Raw genomic sequence first — 7,767 nt, 5'->3', positions numbered from 1 at the left:
AACGGAAGAATCGTTCTGCTTGCTATCCGGGTGTTTAAAGGACAGAGAAGAGCCTAATATGAATTAAAAATAATTTGCTATTACGCAAGCATGTTGATACGCTCACTTTAATGACCGACCCAAAACCACCGGTCTGGTCGAAACAATTACATTGCAAATTTTCAATGTGATGATTCAATAATTGCACAAAACAATTTGAAATAAAATCAATTTGTTTCAATGTTATGTGATAAAGAAATTTTAGTATTTGTATAATAAACAAAGTGCATTATTTTCCGCCCAATAAAACCAGAGATGTAGCTGGTTTTACAATAGTATTATATTAAACCTTTGACAATACAGTTGAACCTACAACCATAACCACTTGACGCCTTTAGTATTTTGTTTTAAAGTGGGTATACATAGTAATTTATCAAAAATGAGAATCTCGAATAGGAGATAATCAATTGAAAAATCAATCATAGATTAAGCAAATATAACATCTTAGATACTTTGTTACGTATTTTAAAAAAGAACATCGTTTATGGCTAATGATTTTATAAACCAACAGTTTTCTGCATTGTTCAGTTATGTATATTCGATAATGAAAATATTTTCCTTCTTCGTTTAAACACAATTATTTAACTGATCTTACTACAGCGAGTCATGTTTTATCAGTTTAAAGAAAGACACAGTTTAAAGGTACACCGATATTGCCTACCATACACTAACTAGAGAAACATAACGTCCCTACACGGAACACACGTGCCTCAAAACCGAGAATGCCTACCATACACTAAACTAGAGATACATAACGTCCCTACACGGAACACACGTGTCTCAAAACAGATAAAGCCTACCATACACTTAACTAGAGACACATAGCGTCCCTACACGGAACACACGTGCCTCAAAACCGATAATGCCTACCATACATCTAACTAGCGACACATAACGTCCCTACACGGAATACACGTGCATCATAACTGATAATGTCTACCATACACTTAACTAGCGACACATAACGTCCCTACAAGGAACACACGTGCCTCAAAACCGATAATGCCTACCATACATCTAACTAGAGACACATAACGTCCCTACAAGGAATACACGTGCATCAAAACTGATAATGTCTACCATACACCTAACTAGCGACACATAACGTCCCTACACGGAATACACGTGCATCAAAACTGATAATGTCTACCTTACACTTAACTAGAGACACATAACGTCCCTACAAGGAATACACGTGCCTCAAAACCGATAATGCCTACCATACACTTAACTAGAGACACATAACGTACCTTCACGGAATACACGTGCCTCAAAACCGATAATGCCTACCATACACTTAACTAGAGACACATAACGTTCCTACATGGAACACACGTGCCTCAAAATGGAAGGATGTCTCCAGACATGCAAACTCCGCTGAATGGAGCATCATTTACCTTCAAGCGACTCACTCACATATTTTGTATTAGCAAGGCTTACTTTTCAAACTTTGATTAAACTGAGTTATTTTCTACACTATTATTTACAAATCCCCAATATATCACTTTTAGATATATTATATTGATTATGATTAACAAGAGAGCTTTAATACTTTTTTTATAATGCAACGATAACTACAGGGACAAGCCCAAATATAAAAGCGCAAATGTAACCCTTTTCAAAACTATGGCACACAGACACTGAACAAGAGTCTCAAAACGCACTAAAAACACACATAGAACTAATTGGACCAACTTAGCTCCATCAATGAATGATGGAATTACAGTTGTAGAACTGTCAGTGAAACTTGAGGTCAATTTAACATGAGTCTTATTCGTAAATCTGTACACAAACTCACACTTGTCATAAACCTTAATTATTATTACCGCAGTTCAACAGTCAATCATTTTACGGACCAAACAGCAGATTTAAACAATGAAAAATGAAGTAAAACCGCATGCATAAACTGATATATATATATATATATATATATATATATATATATATATATATATATATATATATATATATATATATATATATATATATATATATATATATATATATATATATTCATATACTATATATATGTATATATATATATATTAGTTTCTATAATAGGACGCTTTTCTTTTGGTCTGTATCACTTCGAATTCGTGAGTTCGTTGTGTAAACACGTATCAGTCTAGACTTCAGGTTTTATTTGTGTTGATTAACATTGAAAGAACTATCTAGTTTACATATCACACGTAACAAGGTTTTATGTTCAATATCATTCGTTGAGGTCATGCTTCATGCAAGAGCGTAGCTGGACAATCTAATATTTGCATATATGACTTGATACGGGGCAAAAGGACATGCATCTCGATTTTGTAAGGAATGAATTGCGGGACTGGTGTCATTCGCAGTATGTGAACACGTTTTTTTACTTATTTTTACACTAGAAGTACATTATTTTATGCAATAATTCACTAAAAAAATCTTCATTTCATCCAAGAAAACTTAACAGGTAAGCGTTTTCACTTATTCTGTTAATATAACCATCCGACTGTAACCGGAAACCGTGTTGGTTTCTGGTCCGATTTTGGTGTGTCTCAGGACTGTTTGCTGTGAGTGGTTGGTAGATTAACTTGTTTGTATCTCGCTTATTGCGGTTTGGGTCGCTACCGTTTACATCCAAAAAGGGGTTATATATATATAAATCTGCTTGGCGCATTTCTGTATGTTTCATATAAGTATTGCTTCAAACACGTCATACAAATGATATTTTATTATATCTTAATCAAGTAAACACAGCAAGTGAAAACAAAACGGCTTCTATTCAAGTGTATATCATGTTTATGTATATTTAATAACATTTTAAATCGCGTAAAATGCATCTTATGTCCGTGACAGAAAGGCACTGCCCATAAACGTCGATGTAATGCCAGTTTAGTGTCTAGTCTTATTAAGCAACAGGCCCTACTTTGAGCTACGCCAATAAAAGGGGAAAATTAATATGTTGATATGTCCTTAACACCGTGCAAAAATCACGTTTAGAACGATCAAATACATGGTTATCATTTGCATAGGTGTTATCAGTTAGATATAAATTGTAGCTGAATGAGTGTAAACTGAATAAGTTGAAATCGTTGTTATCTGATGAATGGATGAAACACAAATTCGAATTTATTATTGAAGAAAAAATAGTTGATTACTATGGGATTGTTTGAAACTTAGATCATTAACGTGAATTTCAAGACAGATGATATACTTTGTGCGCAACATATGTTACACAATATTTACCTTTATTAATATCACAAAGAAAAATGAAAAAAAACATGTAGTATTTACGTTACTTTAAATTGAAGTTTACTTCTAGTTTGAAGGAAGTAAAGATATTTTACGCTCAGTATTGATTTATATGAGCAAATTCTGCAAGTTAAACAAAGATGGAAGACAAGAAAACACTACAAACCAACTGGCTTCGTCTTGTTTGGGGACTATGGTATGTTCGAGAGGGGCTTAAGACATTTATCGCGGTGAAATCAAAAGATCAACATAACCATTTCGCTACCAATGTTCAACAACAGTGCAATAATGGACAACCTGTCAATTGCAATCAATGCATAGTTAACCAAAACTTACTGCCTGCCAGCCAAGCCCAACCTGCTAGCAGTAAATTGCGCAAAACCGGATACCAACGAAGACGACTTTGTACGTCGAATGGTGCTTGCAGTGAACTTTATGACCTAATTGTTGACAATCATTCAATTCCTAACCCGAGAATTCACTGGAAGAACACAGATTCCACCAAATGGTGGAATCAAGCCGTGGGCGCTTGGGAAGTGACGAAGTGTTATTTTAGTTCCGCTGGCTATGACGACAAAAAGGGGCCGACCGAGGTGGACGCTTCAGGACTGCTTAGTCTTTGTATCTTCAGCAACTATATTAAGAGGCACATTGCGCAGATACAAAACTTCGAAAAGGTTAGTTTAAATTATGTTTCTTTGTTGCTCAATTGTATTTGTCTCTACACTGAATTTGGCCTCGATCTGTTCTTGTAATGTTATAATAATGAACAATAAAGTAATGCAATGTTAAATACTCGAAACATTGTCATGAAATCAAAAGATAACATTATTTATTGACGATATTCAAAAAAAAGCATACATTAATAATATGCTTTTGTATTTGTATCGTTAGCATACGCGTCCAAACATACTCATTATGTAGAACAAATTCAATATAAAAAAGAAATACTGGTTTGATAAAATGTGTGATTCAAGGCTGTTGAATACAAAATGTAAGAGTATGATTTTATATAAATATCAATACATTTTCAGTTGTATGTTAAAATTGATCAGCATGTGGACAAAAGCAGTATAAACATATAGAGGGATAAACGCAATAATGTTGTATCTTCATTTTTCAAAGTTGTTCAGGAGAAGCAAAACACTTTCTTATTTGTTTTTGTGTTGGATGTATTTTGAAGTACTTGAACATAACGCGGCTGTACTGTTTGTTAGTTTTTAACCAAAAAATACATCACCTCAAAAAATTGAATACAAAAGATGAATTTGATGAAAATTTTACTTACTAAAGTTTTCCACCTCAAATGTTAGATTTCATCAAATTATATATTTCTGGAAGACTGTCACAAATTGATTTACAACAGTTTTCCACCAGATATTATTTCAATATGAGAATATATATATATATATATACAGCATTGTAGCAATGTTGTCCTTGTCATTATCAAAATAGAAATATGGTTAATAACTAAAAAAATAATGGACAATTTTTTTATTTGATTATATTTATAACCATGTAGTGTGTCACTTTTGAAATTGCTCATAATTTGTGTTGAATAGACTCAGTCTAACTTAACTATTAAAAAAGGGTCAGGCCGTATGAATATTTATGCAAAATGCTACAGAAACAAGCTCAGTAGTAATAAGTCTGAACTTACCGGTTAAGTGGCACTGGGTAAACGCCAAAGACATTGAGCATACAATCACAAACAAGAATCATAGGAGAACAACACAAAACTCCACAAACAGCACAGTGCATACATACTATATATATATATATATATATATATATATATATATATATATGTGTATATATATATATATATATATATATATATATATATATTAACAATATCTGTCATGTGTTTCCGTTCTGGATAGAAAAATCCGACCCGAGGGTACCTGCGTTGCCAGGTAACGAGGCTTGCCTGTTACCGGCAACGCAGCGTGCCCGAGGGTCGGATTATTCTATCCGGAACGGACACACATGATAGATATTTTTTCTAGCATACATTAAATAACATATTTTGTGAAGATATAAAAAGGCGCATTTTTGTACATATCACCAAAAACCGCGTGCGATGATGTTTACTGACGTCATGACGAGCAGTAATTTGTATTCACTGCATACGTCAATAAGTTCCTTCGACATTACGTCTTTTAAGGGTTATTTTGTTTTGTTTTTTAAAGTTTATTTTTGTAAAGTTAATTTTAATGGAACTCATCTATTTAAATTCCATAATTATGATTACATAACGTGTATTATAAAATTAATTGAAAGTATTACGTCACAGCGCGTGACTCATCTGGCATGGGGGGATGCCAGATGGAGTTTTCCAGCACGGCTGAATTCACCGGAAATGCCTATCCGATGTGCTAAATATATATATATATACATATACATATATATATATATATATATAAAATAGATGTGTTTATCAATAATTGTTAGGTACTGCCTTGGAACGGTCAATAAAATGTAAATTTACTGCTGGGGGTATAAACCAGTTTATGTACACAACCTCACTCTTATCCCAACAATCCTTAATAAAGATAAAACGCAAAAGGTAAATCTTATTAAAGGAAACATTAACTTCAGGAAATTTATCAATAAAACAAATAATAATAAACGTATAACGTATAACGTATAACGTATAAACCCCAGGTACTTCTATGATTAGAGATCCCAACCCTACCTGCGGACGGAGGGAAACAAGCACCTTATGCAAAAACATTTCAAAGATACGATGCGGTCATCGTTAGAAACTATAAACACCCCACACAGTCTGCCTTATACAATAAAAGGTTTAAAGCTGTGTGGTCATAGAATTTCATAATAAAAAGCATCATTGTACTAAAACTGGGAACAAAAAAGGAAAACATTATTAAAAATAAAAGGGACTTGTATCTGATATTCTTTTCTTCCAAAGATTTGAAAATGTAAACTATTTGAAGAAAATGAAGTCATATGTCAAAACACTCGGAGTCAGCCAAAAACGTGTTCGCCAAAAACGGTTTTAAAGATCACATGAATTAGCAACATCTTCATAAAAAATCAAAGGACTGAAAGCTTATATATGAAAGGATGCTTTAGTCAACCCTATATTTTGTTTCAGGTATTCATCTTCAAAACAAGAAGGCAAGTGCTCTTCAAATTATTGCCACGGTTTAAATAAAATCCAAGTAATTTATTAAGTCTATGAGCCGTAAAACAATGAAACATAAATCAGAACATACCTCAACACAACTGTATTAAATTTGAACATTTAATAACTTAAGAATTTAACTTGCACAACAAGAGTTTGTTTTTTCTGTGTAAAAACATTAAACAACAATGTTTAAGCCTTAATCAAGCATTGATTCATGATTTAAACATAAATTCAATATGTATAACATATAATTAACACAATTTTCGCACATATAGAATTAAAGCACACTTTCAATATTATTATTTAATGTTGAAATAATGTACATTTAGTTTATATTCTTTACTGTATAACAACTGTTCAATATAATTGACAAAAAATGGCAAATTTCTTGATGATTCCATCTGACTGCTCAATTAAATTGCATTTTAAAAAAAAATCAGCAATAATGTTTTTGAAAATATCAGAATAATATTACCTTCAAAGGAACCTAATAATGACAATATTAACCACTGTTTTCAAATATTTGGTTTGTGACAATAAAGGGGAAGTTCTTATTAATATACACAAGTTCACTGTCCTATAAGCTCTACTCAACTGGTTCAAAACACTTCAGGTCATTGCCAGAACATAGGTTTTAGCCAAAGCTGCATTACTACAGGTAAAACAAGAAATACAAAGTAACTATTTGTTTCGGAGGATAGACAATGTGTGGAATGTATGTGTTTCAAGCATCAATACAAAACAATCAAGTTTTCTTATGTTTGACGAATACCCTGGACTCTAATATTTTAGTGTGATGTGGGAGTGGGAGGAAAAAGGGCTTGTGGACATCTGGAATGATTTGTTTTATGCACAAGCTTTAATAAATATGTTAATTGCATTGGTCGTTTTTAATTGGGCTTTGTATTTCATTAGCTAATGAAATTTTCACTTTGTCAACAAGATAAATCAACGGTATATCCTAAACAAACACCATCATCATCAACATCATCATCATTGGCATCAACCCAATCAGCATTATTATCATTAGCATTACTCTCATCAACTGCATTGCCACCAAATACGTCAGCATCATTACAATTAAAATATCCCCATCAATATCATTGCCATCAACCACATCAGCATAATAACCGTTAACACCTCCCCATCATCATTATCATCATCATTGCCATAAACACCATCAACAGCCGTCCCTACAAGTACATCAGCATCATAACCATTTAAATCGCCCCTTTCAACACTATTCCCATCAACCACAAAAGCATCATAACCATTAAAAAATCACCCATCATCATCATCATTGCCCCCAACAACATCAGCACAATTACCATTGACACCTCCCCCAT

This window comes from Mya arenaria, chromosome 16 (genome assembly GCF_026914265.1).
Source record: "Mya arenaria isolate MELC-2E11 chromosome 16, ASM2691426v1".
Lineage (NCBI taxonomy): Eukaryota > Metazoa > Mollusca > Bivalvia > Myida > Myidae > Mya > Mya arenaria.
This window is presented reverse-complemented; position numbering follows the sequence as displayed.